At 44.5% G+C, this 16,316-nt stretch overlaps 1 long non-coding RNA gene across 1 annotated transcript; it reads left to right on the top strand.

Annotated features, from left to right (window-relative positions):
* Window positions 1-936: 936 nt before the first annotated feature.
* Window positions 937-11,514, top strand: LOC142660298 (uncharacterized). The gene is made up of 3 exons (XR_012850452.1): window positions 937-1,331; window positions 4,443-4,606; window positions 11,350-11,514. It is a non-coding gene; the product is annotated as an uncharacterized LOC142660298 (long non-coding RNA).
* The last annotated feature ends 4,802 nt before the right edge of the window (window positions 11,515-16,316 follow it).

The following is a 16,316-nucleotide window of genomic DNA, read 5'->3' as shown; positions in this document are numbered from 1 at the left end:
TTAACACTTCTATTTTTAAAAGCATCCTTACTTTGCAGCTTTTTTCCACATCTGCCTTAAACTTTTGCACTGTACTGTTTGTAAAAAAAATCGAGACGTACATTAAAATATCAGGGATGATTTTTGTGTGTTTGGAAAATCATTATAGAATATGCCTATATACAGTTTGGTTCTGAGAGGGTTACTATAATGTATTTATTAATAAAATAAACTGTATACTATATATGTAATGACAATTTAACACGCAGTAGATGTGCGGTGCTGATTCTGCACTGCATATCCACAGGAATTTAAAGTACAATGCATGTGGATGGGTTTTGTGAAAACCCCATTCACATGTAGAGCAGAAAAACAGGCAGCGTGGAAAAACAAGCATGCTTTAGATTTTCATTCTGTTGTAGGAATGCAGCAGATTTTCACTGTGGATTTTACACATTTAATATTATAGGGTAATATCCGCTATGAATCCACAGCATAATCTGCGGGAAAATCTGCATGTAATATTTTTTATTGCGGAGAGGTCTGTTGGGGAGAAATGTTTCTCCATTTTATATATATTCTACGTCAGGCCATTGTATTTGGTTATATCATTCTTTATCTCTTCATATCTCCTCAAGTGTATAATATTGTATATATATAATGTGCAGCAAGTTTAGTCTTCTAGAATGATATTTCGTTATATATATCACACAGATGTCACCTGTCAGCAAATTATCTGATGGCAAAGAATTTAACCCTATTAGTACCCCAAAATACCTTATATGTCTGTATTTCCTTATAAATGCACACTCCACATTATCTGTTTGACTAACCCCACACTACACCACCCTCTTCTATTTTTAAATTGGATCTTATTTGTGTTAATCCAATAAATTGACATTTTGTTCTTTGTTGTCTTTCACCTTCATAAGATTGCCCTGCATACCAGGAAGAGAACTGTCTGCGATATTGGTTCTATTCTTTCATCTTTAACTTTGTGATATCTCACATGCCCCTGTACTTTATTATCTACTCTTGTCTTTATATCTCTCTTTGCTTTTCTCCATATTTGGATTGATACTTGTATTTATCTTGCATTTTGCTGTATGGCTCTGCACTTTCCACTTGTATCTCTCTTCTCCCCTGGGCAAATTTCTCAAATCTGCTCCACACTGCACGCTGTTGGAGAAATGGAACACCTTGCCCTATTTCTATGGTCTCTCCCACCACATTTATCAAATATACAGTCTATAAAGGAGACAATCAGCTTTACTGTACCCCACATAGACGAAAGGACGACAATCAAATCGACTAAGAGCAAAGAAATAAACAGGGCAGCACACTGCATGAAGGTAAGTTTATCAATGTAAAAATGTCATCTGTGCTACAAACGATACCGTACGTTCTGTATATATACTTTACTATACACACACACACACACACACACGCACACACACACACACACACACACACACACACACACACACACACACACACACACACACACCACAACACACACCACAACACACATACACTACCAACTCTCTGTTGGAGCCTTGAGTGGTGGAGGGAGTTCCAGCTGTTAATTTGCCTGCGTTTTAGGAAGTCATTGGCAAACATTTACTTTGGCTATCTAATATTTAAACAGCATAAACTTAGACCAGGCAGACAAAAAATGGGTTAAATTTATCACAGTGGTAAGTGCTGCATGACAATTTTGGTGCATCTTGCTCGACCTGTTAGACACTTTTTTCTTATATAATTTTTGTTTTGGCTTATTTTGCGGCAGAATTTTGTGCGTTATTTTGTGCACATTGGCGCATTTAGGACATGAATACTTTCTGACATACCACACCCCTTTTCAGAACACTTTTAAAAAGTGTCAAATGAGGAGCAAATATCAAAATTGCGCCCAGTGGCGGATTAAGTAGACCATGGGCCCTGGGCTGTTACCCAAACTTGGGCCCCCCCTTCCTCACCGCCGCCCTGCCGCACCGTAACTATTTTTAACACTACTTTTTTGGGCAAGCATTAACAGTGTTACGATTCCCCTGGTCACAGGGCTGTGTCCCTACATACTGACAGTATCACACTGTGCAGGGACACATCCTCCTGACAAGGGGAATTGTCTATCAGTCCTGGACTGCAGAAAGACTTTTTGTGAAATACAAGGATTCCTATAATAAACATGTCAGGAGAGGTGACAGATTATCTATAAATCTAGTGACTCACAGGTGACGACGTAGTTTTTTTCCTCTTCTCCATCCAGTCCAGACTTCATGACGACTTTTCCCGGCCATGACCCATTTCTGCAGAATTTGCCACTCAGATGTCTTTGGCTCCTCACTTTTCCAACATTTCCACACCTATAAACAAAGATAATATTATCATAGCACCAAACACTGCGCCCCTGAATAAAATAGTACAAACACTGTGCCCCTAAATATTATAGCACCATAGACTGCGCCCCTGAATATAATTGTGTCAAACACTGTAGATAGCACCACACACAGCCCCCTGTAAAAAGCGCTACACAGTCCTCCCCCTCTGTAAATAGCGTCACATAGCCCTCCCCCTCTTGTATATAGTGCTACACAGCAATCCCCCTTAGATATAGTGATACACAGCGCTCCCTTCTATATAGTGCTATACAACAATCCCTCCTTGTATATTGTGCTACACAGCGTCTCCCCCCTTGGACCTGCAGCTCTTGTAATTGCTCAGTATAATGACCCCCGTAGCTGCCCCCACAGTATAATGCCCTTCATAGCTGCCTCTACACAGTATAATGCCCCATAGATGTGACACAGTATAATGCCCCCATAGCTGCGACACAGTATAATGCCCCCATAGCTGCGACACAGTATAATGCCCCCATAGCTATAACACAGTATAATGCCTCCATAGCTGCTACACAGTATAATGCCCCATAGCTGCGACACAGTATAATGCCCCATAGCTGCGACACAGTATAATGCCTCCATAGCTGCGACACAGTATAATGCCCCATAGCTGCGACACAGTATAATGCCTCCATAGCTGCGACACAGTATAATGCCCCATAGCTGCGACACAGCATAATGCCCCATAGCTGCGACAGTATGATGCCTCCATAGCTGCAACACAGTATAATGCCCCATAGCTGCGACACAGTATAATGCCCCATAGCTGCGACACAGTATAATGCCTCCATAGCTGCGACACAGTATAATGCCCCATAGCTGCGACACAGTATAATGCCTCCATAGCTGCGACACAGTATAATGCCCCATAGCTGCGACACAGCATAATGCCCCATAGCTGCGACACAGTATAATGCCTCCATAGCTGCAACACAGTATAATGCCCCATAGCTGATACAGTATAATGCCCCTATAGCTGCGACACAGTATAATGCCCCATAGCTGCGACACAGCATAATGCCCCATAGCTGCGACACAGTATAATGCCTCCATAGCTGCGACACAGTATAATGCCCCCATAGCTGCGACACAGTATAATGCCCCTATAGCTGTGACACAGTATAATGCCCCTATAGCTGTGACACAGTATAATGCCCCTATAGCTGCGACACAGTATAATGCCCCATAGCTCACACAGTATAATGCCCCATAGCTCACACAGCATAATGCCCCATAGCTGACACAGTATAATGCCCCATAGCTGACACAGTATAATGCCCCATAGCTGACACAGTATAATGCCCCATAGCTGACACAGCATAATGCCCCATAGCTGACACAGCATAATGCCCCATAGCTGACACAGTATAATGCCCTATAGCTGACACAGCATAATGCCCCATAGCTGACACAGTATAATGCCCCATAGAGGTGACACAGTATAATGCCCCATAGCTGACACAGTATAATGCCCCATATGTGCGTACCTAATAAAAAAGAAAACATAATTACTTACCTATCCCGGTTCCCACGATGGTGGGGGATGCGATGCTTCTCCTCCTCTGCACTGTGCTGTGAGTGACTCCGTGCAGACAGGCGCGATGACGTCACTACATCGCGCCTGCCTGCGCCGAGCCGCTCACGACAGAGTGAATGCTGGAGCGAGGCTCCAGCATTCAACCCAACTGAATCTGCGTCCTGCGGATGCAGATTCAGTTGGAAGCGGGCAGCGCGGTTCGGGCCGCGATGGGCGGTTCGGGCCGCGATGGGCCCCCTGGCAGCCTCGGGCCCCGATGGGCCCCCTGGCAGCCTCGGGCCCAGGGCGACCGCCCGAAACGCCTATATTATAATCCGCCATTGATTGCGCCCAACTGCAGCAATGTGCACCAGAATTTGGTGCAATTTACAACACTTTCTAGACCCATACACAGTAGTAAATCTGCACCTTTAAGTGTGAATTTTTGAAATTGCATAATGTTCTGATAAATTATTCAATGAGATTTTTAATCTTAACCATATATACAAGGTTTACTATATATTTTTATGTACTTTTAATCCTAGGAAAACACCCGTAAACTGCTGAGAGAGTGTTATCTTCGAAATCCCTATCCCAGCCCAGCACAAAAGAGGCAACTTTCCTATATGACTGGGTTGCGTCCTACACAAGTTACCAACTGGTATAAAAACAGAAGACAGAGGGATAGGGCAGTAAGCTCAAGGACTAAGTAAGTAAATTATAACTTGAAGTAAAATATGTTTTTAATTAGTAAAAGGAACTCTAAACCTAGGAATAAATTATAACAGTAATCCAGGAGAAAACACAGTTGTTAATTTCCTGCTAATCTGTTCCCTTTTTGGCTGGAGAATGCAGATGGGGAGGGTCCTGTTGCAGGCAGTTGTCTCAGGCTAGATTCACACGTCCGAGTTGCACCCGTGCTTGACCCCGTTTTCACGGATCCCTCATAGACTTGAGTCTATTGAGGCATCCATGAAAATAGGACAGCCCCATTGAAATACATGCGTCCGTGTGACGGTCGTTGTGTTAACGGCCATCACACGGACGTGTACTGCGGTCGTGTGAATAAGCAATTACAGTAAGGCCTCAACCGTATTTTTGCGGCCGCATTTTTGGGGATAAATTGTGCAATTGTGGACTGCAAAGACAAGTAATTTTACGGTCTGCAATTGCGCATTCACCAATACTGGTGCATTGTTGTGAATCTGTAAGTCCAGATGACACACGGATGCACAGCAAGGGTTTTTTACAGTCCCGCATGGATGCACCGCTACGGACACGTGAATTTGTGGACCGCAAAACCAATGCGGTAGTGTGCATGAGGCCTAAGGCTCTGTTCACACTTACGTCATGATTTCCATTTTTACAGGAGCCATGATGGATATGACGGATCCGTTATGATTCATCGGGATTAGTTATAACGGATACATTTTTTTCTCCATTGACTTATAATAAATCAGTCATGTTTCTAGCAGGTATAAGTTCTTTTTTTTTGCTGGATACAGTAATTCGGCATGCTATAATATTCTGACTGTCAAAAAGCAACTAAAGCCTGACAGAAAAAGCGAAAGCTCAGTGGCTAGCACTATTTCCTTGCAGATCTGGGGCCCTGGGTTCAATTCCAACCAAGGAAAACATCTGCATGGAGTTTGTATGCTCTCCCTGTGTTTGCATGGGTTTCCTCCAGGTACTCCGGTTTCCTCCCACACCCCAAAAACATACTGGTAGGAAATTTAGATTGTGAGCCCTGATGGGGACAGTAAAAAAAGAGGACCTCTGTACAGCGCTGCGGAATATGTTGGCGCTATATAAGTAACATAAATAAATAAGCTCTGTGCACATCTGCGTTTGGGTTTTCTATTGTTCTGCTCTGTCATAGAAGTAGAGCCACGAAAAAACCAAAGCCGCCATATACGTTGCACGACGGAAACCAACGGTGCCCGATGATAACCCATTAACTATAATGGCATCCGTCAGGTTTCTGTCATATTGTCCATTGTTTCGCCTGACAAAACAGTGCAGCATGTTGCGCTATTTTGTCCTCCAAAAACTACAGCATTTTCTACAGAGAAGCCCTAATAGGGCCTCCAACACAGATATGAACGAAGGGTTGGAGGTGTGAACTGGGCCTTAGACACAGGATTGTGAGGAGGAGGGGGAAAATGGCTGGTCTTCTGGAACACATATATATAAGAATTATTTTTAGATTTCTTTGTATTAATTTCAATATGACTCAATAGAATCAAAGGAAGCAGGAGATTAACGGAGGAATTGCTGTGATTTTTATTTATTTTTTTCATTTTTTTGCAGTTTGGATTTAGGCTGGGTTCACACGTGGCGGAATTTCACTTAAATTCCGCTGCGGACACTCCGCAGCGTTAATCCGCAGCGGAGCCGTTTGTCCATTGACTTACACTTTAATTTAGCAGTGTTCGTTTAGACGAGGCGTAAAATTCCGCTGCGGAGCATAGGCTGCGGAGCGGAATTTGGTGTCCGCAGCATGCTCTGTCTGTTGCGGAGCAGTGGCGGACTCATGGCGGAATTTCTCCATTGACTTCAATGGAGAGTCAAAATTCCGCAATGAAGTCCGCAGATCTTATGTGTGCTGCGGAGCGTATTGGTTTTACTACCATGACATTTCTTCATTCTGGCTGGACCTATGTATTTCTAGGTCTACAGCCAGACTGAGGAAGTCAATGGGGCTCCCGTAATGACGGGAGCGTTGCTAGGAGACGTCTGTAAATAGTCACTGTCCAGGGTGCTGAAAGAGTTAAGCGATCGGCAGTAACTGTTTCTGCACCCGGGACAGTGACTACCGATCTCAATATACATGTATCTGTAAAAAAATATATAAGTTCATACTTACCGAGAACTCCCTGCGTCTGTCTCCAGTCCGGCCTCCCAGGATGACGTTTCAGTCTAAGTGACGGCTGCAGCCAATCACAGGCCAAGCACAGGCTGCAGCGGTCACATGGACTGGCGCGTCATCCAGGGAGGTCGGGCTGGATGCCGAAAGAGGGACGCGTCACCAAGACAACGGCCGGTAAGTATGAAAATCGTTTACTTTCACTAGGGAAAGTGCTGTCCCTTCTCTCTATCCTGCACTGATAGGGAGAAGGGAAGCACTTTTCCCGCAGTCCGCAGCAGCTAGTCCACATCAATGTACTGCACATTTTGTGCAGATCCGCAGCAGAATCTGCAACGCAGATTCTGTGCGGCATTGATGCGGACAGTTGCGGAGGAAATCCGCCACGTGTGGTCATGCCCTTAGACATGTTAACAGCATGTTGTTTTTAGGTCCAAATTACTGTGCTGATTAATTTCATAATATACATTATTTTTATTTACTGATATAAAGCTATAAGTCCCCTTCTTAGGCCCCATGCACATGACTGCAGAATTCGTCTATAATTACAGACCGTAATTACGGGCCGTAGTTTCGGATCCATTAATTTCTAATAACCACGGACACCTTCCTGTATATTTGCGGGAAGGTGTCCGGGATGCAGAAAACCTCCGCAAAAGATAGGACATGTCTGCGGTCGGCTGTGCCAGTAATCATGGACCGTGATTACGGGCACGGCCGTGTTCAGGGGGCCTAACACATAGGTTTAAGGCCTGATTTACACGAGCGTGTGCGTTTTGCGCGCGCAAAAAACGCTGCGTTTTGCGTGCGCAAAAGGCACTTGACAGCTCCGTGTGTCATCCGTGTATGATGCGCGGCTGCGTGATTTTCGCGCAGCCGCCATCATAGAGATGAGGCTAGTCGACGCCCGTCACTGTCCAAGGTGCTGAAAGAGCTAACTGATCGGCAGTAACTCTTTCAGCACCCTCGACAGTGAATGCCGATCACAATATACACCAACCTGTGAATAAAGAAAGACGTTCAAACTTACCATGAACTGCCTGCTTCCTCCAGTCCGGTCTCCCGGCCGTTGCCTTGGTGACGCGTCCCTCTCTTGTCGTCCGGCCCCACCTCCCAGGATGACGCGGCAGTCCATGAGACCGCTGCAGCCTGTGATTGGCTGCAGCCTGTGCTTGGCCTGTGATTGGCTGGAGCTGTCACTTGGACTGAACTGTCATCCCGGGAGGTCGGACTGGAGGAAGGAGCCGGGACTTATCGGTAAGTCCGAACTTCTGTTTTTTTTTTACACGTATATGTATATTGTGATCGAAAGTCACTGTCCATGGTGCTGAAACAGTTTAAGTCTTTCAGCACCGTGGGCAGTGACTGTCTCCTGACGTCGCGTACCCGAACATTTTTTGCCGGGTTCGGTCAAAACGAGTTCGGCCGAACCCGGTGAAGTTCGGTGCGCTCATCTCTAATTTGACACTCCGTTTGGATGTTTGTAAACAGAAAAGCACGTGGTGCTTTTCTGTTTACATTCATCCTTTTGACAGCTCTTGCGCGAATCACGCAGTTCGCACGGAAGTGCTTCCGTGCGGCATGCGTGGTTTTCACGCACCCATTGACTTCAATGGGTGCGTGGATGCGCGAAAAACGCACGATTATAGAACATGTCGTGAGTTTTACGCAACGCACTCACGCTGCGCAAAATTCACGCATCGTCTAAACTGCCCCATAGAGTAATATAGGTGCGTACGACACGCGTGAAAAGCACGCGCGTCGCACGCGCGTATATTACGCTCGTGTAAATGAGGCCTAAATGGTAACATTTTGGCAGCATGCAGCCTGCAATAGAGGGAGCTTACCGAATACTGTTTTATAATTGAGTTCAATGCCTTAACAGGACTGAGTGAGCTCTTACCTTAAACCCAACCTAGTGGTGTCTGCAGCCAGCCAGCATGTTATCTTTTAACCCTCTCACTCTGCCAATCTGTCTATTTCGTCGTTATGCTGCAGCGATGTTAATAGACGTGATCCTCTTTAATGACAGATCACACTGCATAGTGCTCTGCCATTAATGAGATCAGGCTGACACTGTGTCCTGAAGTGACCGGGAGCTGTAAAAATATGCTCCCTGTCACAAAATGCACTAAACACAGCAATGAAATTGAGTACTGTATTTTGCAATGGGGCTCGAATGCAGGAAGCTTCCTTCCTTCATTCGGGCCGTAGAAACTTGTGATGACTCAATGATGTCACAGGCATCCAACTGTCTGATCGGGGAGAGGAGCATGCTGGCAGGACTTCATCTCTGTCCTCCCAGCATTTTTTTTTAAATTTTTATTAATTCTAACCTCCCCCAAGCCACCTGCACTAGAGACTATTTTAGAGACTATTTTCTGTAAAACTGACGCATTTTGTTTGGACGCATATAATAATGCATCCTTTTACTGAATCTATGTTATATCAAATTTACACAAATTATTACCTGTCACTAGTTTTTGTCTCCTTAGACCTGCCCCTATCTACTCGAAGGTCTGTGTTCACATGGTGCGTTTTTGCTTGCTTTTTTTCCCCACTTCTCTCAATAGGAGTTCATAAACTAAAATAAGAAAATGCATGCTAAAACGCAACAAAACGTGAACCCAGACTTATGTGTACAATAAAAATTTCTGTATATTGGTACTTTACCACCTAAAGGCAAGAGGTGCAGTATAAAACAATGGTGACCTTTGTTCTCTGGCATTATGTCAATGATGTTGGTGGGCAAAGTACACGTATTTGGTTTTGTAATACACGGGAGAGAGTGGTTATTATTTTGTGGTATGTATTTGTCTAGTAAAACTAGTTACGTTAAAATACAAAAGAAAAAAATTAAGGAAATTTGCATTTTTCCCATTTTCCTCTACATATAACTTAAAGAATAAAAAGATCACCACATTAAAGCCCCACCTGTGCCCCAAAAAAAGAAAGAAAATAACATTTGGCCATAGTATAAAATAAAAAAAATATTCACCCTGAGGCCAGTTATGGTGCAGTTTTTGGCTCAGTTTTTTGAGCCACACAGAAGTGGAGACAAAATAAAGGAGATGCATAAGGCTGGGTTCACACGAGCACATTAACGTCCGTAATGGACGGACGTATTTCAGTAATCATGTTTTCAGTACGGGACAGTAGTTCCACGGAGAGGCAGGGACTCCTAGCATCGTACATAACTATGATGCTAGGAGCCCGGCTCCCTGCACTGAGTTCGGTCCGGGACTTCCGGCCGAAATACGTCCGTCCATTACTGACGTTAATGTGCTCGTGTGAACCCAGCCTAAGTCTTTTCTTTATACCTTTCCTTCGGCTTAAAAAAAAAACTCAGCCCAAAACTGCCATAAAAACTTCATTAAGGTCATGTTCACCCTGGGCGGATACGCTGCTTAAAAGTACAAAGTGAATCCACCATGGAACCACGGGGAAACTGTGGTGCAGTTTTTCGGGCGGAATGTCCGGTGGGGAAAACAGCGGTTAAAATAAACCCTTATAACTACACGGGTCTCCGTAGTCATGGCGTCCCTCTGTTGTCTGTGCAGCCTGCCCTCCTGGAATGTTTGATCCCATGTGACCACTGTAGCCTGTGTTTGGGTGCAGCTGTCACATGGGATGAAACATCATCGCAGGAGTCCGGCCTGGACGGAGAATTATAAAGAACGGGGTGAGTATAAAAAAAAATTTGTGGTTTTAATTTTTGCTGAAGGATTGGCGCTTTTCCGCCAAAAAAATCGCAACATTTGATAATTGTTGCGGGTTTTACCTCCCATTGAATTCAATGGGGAAAATCCGCAAACAGAAAAGCGATTCCGAAGCATAAATTGACATGCGGCGTATTGAAAACCGCACCGCAGATCAATTTATGAATGTTTTTTCGGCAGATTTTTTACGCAACGCGTTGATGAGATTTGCCCAAGTCTCGTCCACTCTGCTGCTACTGTATTACGCTGCGGATTTCAATGGGAGGCAGAGGTGGTTTCTTTCCCGGATGGCTCTTAGGTTTTCACGGAAAAAGAAAGTGGCATGTCCTTTCTTGCTGCGGTTCCACCTCTGACCTCACATTGAAATCAATGGGAGGCAGAAAAAACCTAGGGCGCTTGTTTCTGAGTGTTTTTCACAGAGTTTTTTGCCCGCAGTCCTTGCATTAGCTTCAATGGCTGCGGGTGAAAAACGCAACCGCAGCAAAAAAGCGCAGGCAGGTGAAAATCTGCCTTAAAATTCCTTAAGGAATTGGTCACTTCCAGTGTCACTCACAGCAATCAGAGCTCGGACTGAAGAAAATAAGTGAGGCAGAAAGGTTGTGTTGCATTCTGTGACAGTACTGGGAATCTAGGACTGTCTGCTGGACACTTGTTTGGGATGGGGTTGGTTAGCCAAAATCGACATAAAAGATGCTCGCAAAATGCATGTGGCCACCCTGGTACTATAATATACTGCTGTTTTTTCATTATTTGGCCTTGGTCAGAATGTTGCTGTAAACGCAGTGAAAGTATATGACAGGACACTAAGCAAAGTAACTACTATTATTAAGTATTGCAGTATAAAGTGTCATTTGTGTTTTATTGTAGGTTCCAGTAAAGACGGCGATTACAAAATGGTGACATCATCAGGAACAAAATGTTCATCATAATGCACTATAAACCATATATTTGATGAATGCCTAATACAAAAATTATAAAGAAAAATCCTACTATAAATCTTATGTTTGTAACGCTGAAAACAGTGGCCAAAGAAACACAGATGCTGAATTTCTGATAATAAAATTGTCGCCTCCTTTTAAATGTCACATTGTGTAAATGAATACATATTTGTTTATTATTTTTGCTTGAATTTTATGGTTTATATAATATACATGAAAGGGGTATTCCAGCTAAGGCCTCGTTCACATCTACACAAACTGACACAAACGGAAACCAGAGGTTTCCGTTTCCATCACCATTGATTTCAATGGTAACAGATCCGGTGCCTATGGTTTCTGTTTGTCTTTGTTGTGCACCGGACCCGTCGTTTTGCCGGAAGCAATAGCGTAGTCAACTATTGATTGAAATTATTGGTGATGGAAACGGAAAGTCAGTTTGTGTCTGTTCAGGGTCCCGTTCTGATGGAAAGCTCCGACGGAACGTCAGAGCGGGACCCCAACGCAGATGTGAACGAAACCTAAATCAATTATCTCTATCCACCTTGTTATAACTTGTTTCCAGCAGATATCACTATTTGAGGGGCAGAATATCTTTTAGTCTTATCTACAGGGAACTGGGGATACAGGATTTGGAATGCCAGCTTAATGATCTACCTCATCCAAGTGCCTGAAGTCTCAGGCCGGATTCACATGAGCGTGTGCGTTTTGCGCACGCAAAAAACGTGGCGTTTTGCGTGCGCAAAAGGCACTTAGCTCCGTGTGTCAGCCCCGTATGATGCGCGGCTGCGTAATTTTCACGCAGCCGCCATCATTATAACACTCCGTTTGGATGTTTGTAAAGCACGTGGTGCTTTTCTGTTTTCATTCATAGTTTTACAGCTGTTGCACGAATCAGGCGCGTCCCACGGAAGTGCTTCCATGTGGTGCACATGATTTTCACGCACCCATTGACTTCAATGGGTGCGTGATGCGCGAAATACGCACAAAGAACAGACATGTCGTGCGTAAAAATCACGCAACTGTCTGCACGGCCCCATAGACTAATATAGGTCTGTGCGTCGCGCGTGAAAATCACGCGCGTTGCACGGACATTTATCCGGTTCATCTGAATAAGCCCTTAGGACTTGGCCACACATAGCGGAATTGCTGCGTATTTTCCGTCCGGAATTGCGGACGGAACATACGCATCAGAATACAGTAGCAGCAAGGTGGGTAAAAGTTCTGCTGCAAAAAAATTCAGAGCAGAAATTGGCCTGCAGGGAGTATTTTTCAGGACCGAAGCACGTCAATTCCTGCTGCGGAAAGTGAAATGAATTGCTGGGTTTTTCAGAGGAGATATCACCATCTTCCAACATTGAGGAAAACGCAGCAAAATCAGCACCATTTTCTGCAGCAATTCCGTTACGTGTGGACAAGCCCTTTGCCGTGTACATTAATTTCAACGAGCCTGGACCCCAAGATGTGGTCGTAATAAGACATGTCCGTTCTTTTTGCGGTCCAGGCTCCTGGGCAATGCACGGACAATGGAAACCACGGTCGTGTGCATGGGCCCATTGAAATTAATTGCGGCCACAAAAATATGTTTGTGTGCATGGGGCCTTACATTAATAATTCCCTGTCATCCGCAGCTGTGGTAACCTGTACTCATGTGGGGTAGGAGGGTTTAAACCACACTGACATGTGTATTAGCAAGGAAATATGTCCGTTAATAACAACATGGACATAGAGACTAGATTGCTGACAGAGAGATTGATTTGTCTGCACCAAATAAAGACTTGTGTTAGGCTACATGCACACGTTATGTATTTTGCTGCAGAAAATACGCACCAAAACCATATCAATACGCAGGAAATTTGCAGGTAAAAACCGCACCTAATTGTGCATTTTTCGGTGCGGTTTTTACATTTTGATGCGTTTTTCAGCATGTTTTCATGCTGCGGATTTTGGTGCGATTTTCCTCAACACTAGGCATATACAACTCGCAAGCGGAAACGCAAGATAAATTGACATGCTGCGGATTTTAAAATCTGCACCGCAGGTCAATTTACGTGCTGAAAAATACCGCAGCATGTACATGAGACTTCCTGGAATCTCATTGACTATGCTGGTACTGTATTACGCTGCGGTTTTGGAGCGCAAGCAAATACGCGCGGCAAGACTGCACGTAATGTGCATCGTGTGCATTGACCCTTAAGATATTAAGTTCTCCTATTACATACCTCCCAACTTTTGAATCTGGAAAAGAGGGACACTGCTAACGGCGCACAAAGTGCAAATCGCCACATTGTAAGCCACGCCCCATATCCATGCCCGATATCCCGCACAAGCACATAAAATCACGCCCAGCTCCTCCTTCAAATAACAAGAGCATATTCTCACTGCGGATCTCTAGACTTACAAAAAAAATTCTACAAGCTATAAGCCAGGATGGGGTGTCTTCATATTGTCTAGCCCAGTGCAGCGCCGTTTTGTGAGTGTCTGTACAATGGTAGGACATGATGACGGCAGCAGCAACTACAGGTCACACCAAAAGGTTGAGAATGATGAAAGTCAAGAGGGAGACCCTGTGGTGGATGACTTTTCAGTTGACAGGTAGCAGAGTTACATGATGGGGATTTTTTTTCCTGTCGTATAAGGGTATGTGCACACACACTAATTACGTCCGTGATTGACGGACGTATTTCGGCCGCAAGTCCCGGACCGAACACAGTGCAAGGAGCCGGGCTCCTAGCATCATACTTATGTACGACGCTAGGAGTCCCTGCCTTGCTGCAGGACAACTGTCCCGTAGTATAATCATGTTTACAGTACGGGACAGTTGTCCTGCAGCGAGGCAGGGACTTCTAGCGTCGTACATAACTATGATGCTAGGAGCCCGGCTCCCTGCACTGTGTTCTGTCCGGTACTTGCGGCCGAAATACGTCCGTCAATTACGGACGTAATTAGTGTGTGTGCACATACCCTAACTCTGCTACATGTCAATGTAAAAAGCATCAGCCAGAGGGAAAAATGTTTCTCCAAGGAGAAGGACAATGAATGCGTCAACTATTAATTAGACATGAGGGAAAAATAATTACCCATTATGTAACTCTGCTACCTGTCAGTGGAAAAATCATGCGTCAGAGGGAAAAATAATTACCCATGGCGGAGTACCACAAAGAAACACCTGGGAATCAGACATGATGGGAAACATTTTTCCCTGTGGTGGATGACTTTTCAGTTGACAGGTAGCAGAGTTACACACAGGGAAGAATGCTGTAGGTGAGTATAAGTATTTTTATTTTTCATACTACAAACTTTTTTTGTTTGTTTTGCAGGTTCCACTGAACCATTTGGACTATGTCGTACATTCGATGGACTACTGCAATGATGTAAGTTTTTTTTTAAATAAAATGGTCAAAGGAATTTGTGGGGAATTTTTATTTCAATAAAAAAATATTTTCTTACAGGTCTGTTTTTTTTAAATACTTTATTAGCGCCTTAGTAATGGCAGTTGTCTGTTTGACGACGTCCAATACTAAGGCAAGGCTTAATGTTAGTCAGTAAAAAAGCTAGCACTAACCCCCCATTATTACCCCGGTACCCACCGCCACCAGGGGTATCGGGAATAGCCGGGTACGATCCAGTACACGACCATCCTTAGTGATGGTCCGTCCCTGGGGCAGCCGCAGGCTGGTGTTATGAGGCTGGAAAGGGCCAACAACTGTGGCCCTTGCCACCCTGGTAATCACAGCCTGCTGCTACTTTATTGTATCTGGCTGGTTAGGAAAAAAAGGGGGGCTCCACATAGTTTTCTTCAATTAATTATTGATTTTTTTCAAATATAAAATGACATGTCCCCCCCCCCCCCATTTTTATAACCAGCCAGATACAATAAAGAAGCAGCAGCCTAGCATTACCAGAGTGGGAAGGGTCACTGTTTTTGGCCCTTCTCAGCCTAATAATACCAGCCTGCGGCCACCCCAGTACCCAGCCATCGCTACAGAGGGTCGGGTACTGGATCGTACCCGACACCCATGGTGTGTAATAATGGAGGGTTAGTGTTAGCCTTTTTACTGGCTAACACTAAGCCCCGCCTTAGTAATAGATGTTGTCAATCAGAAAACTGGCATTACTAAGGCGCTAATAAAGTATTAAAAAAAAAAATAGAGACATAAGAAAATATTTTTTCATTGAAATAAACTCCCCCACACAACCCTCTTTGACCATTTTATTTAAAAAAAAAAAAACAAGAACGTAAATCATTGAAGTAGTCCAGCGAATCTACTACGTAGTCCAAACGGTCCAGTGGAACCAGGAAAACAAAAAAATGACGTTAGTAATATGAAAAATAAAAAAAATCTTATACTCACCTCTAGCAGTCTTCTGTCTTCTCCCATGTGCCGCAATAGAAACTAGACATCAATGAACTTCTGAAACGTCATATATTACAAATTAAAGGGTTTTCCCACAAACACATGTATCCAGGATAGGGGATACATGTGTGATCGCTGGGGGTCCGACCACTGGGAACCCCAGCAATGAGAACTGGGGCCCGACAGTCCCCCAAAGTGGCCAGGGCTCCATTAATTTCTATGGTACTTAGGGGACCGCTGTCTTCGGCAGCTCCATAAAAATGAATGGAGGAATGGTCGAGCAAGTCCGCACTTCATTCTCATTGACCCCTTCGGGGAATTTCGGTCACCCGTTCTCAACACTGGGGGTCTCAGTGGTCAGACCCCCAGAGATCACACATGTATCCCCTATCCCATGGATAGAGGATACATGTGGTTATGGGAAACCCCCTTTAATGGGGTTTTTCCAGTCCCTAAAAGCTGATTGGTCGGGGTCCGACTCCCGGGACCCCCGCCGATTAGCTGTTTCGTACGAGCGCTGCTTCGCCTTAAAGATGCTCTC

The sequence above is a fragment of the Rhinoderma darwinii genome, chromosome 9 (assembly GCF_050947455.1).
Source record: "Rhinoderma darwinii isolate aRhiDar2 chromosome 9, aRhiDar2.hap1, whole genome shotgun sequence".
Classification (NCBI taxonomy): domain Eukaryota; kingdom Metazoa; phylum Chordata; class Amphibia; order Anura; family Rhinodermatidae; genus Rhinoderma; species Rhinoderma darwinii.
Note: the sequence above shows the minus strand (reverse complement) of the source record. Positions and strands in the feature narration are given on the sequence as shown.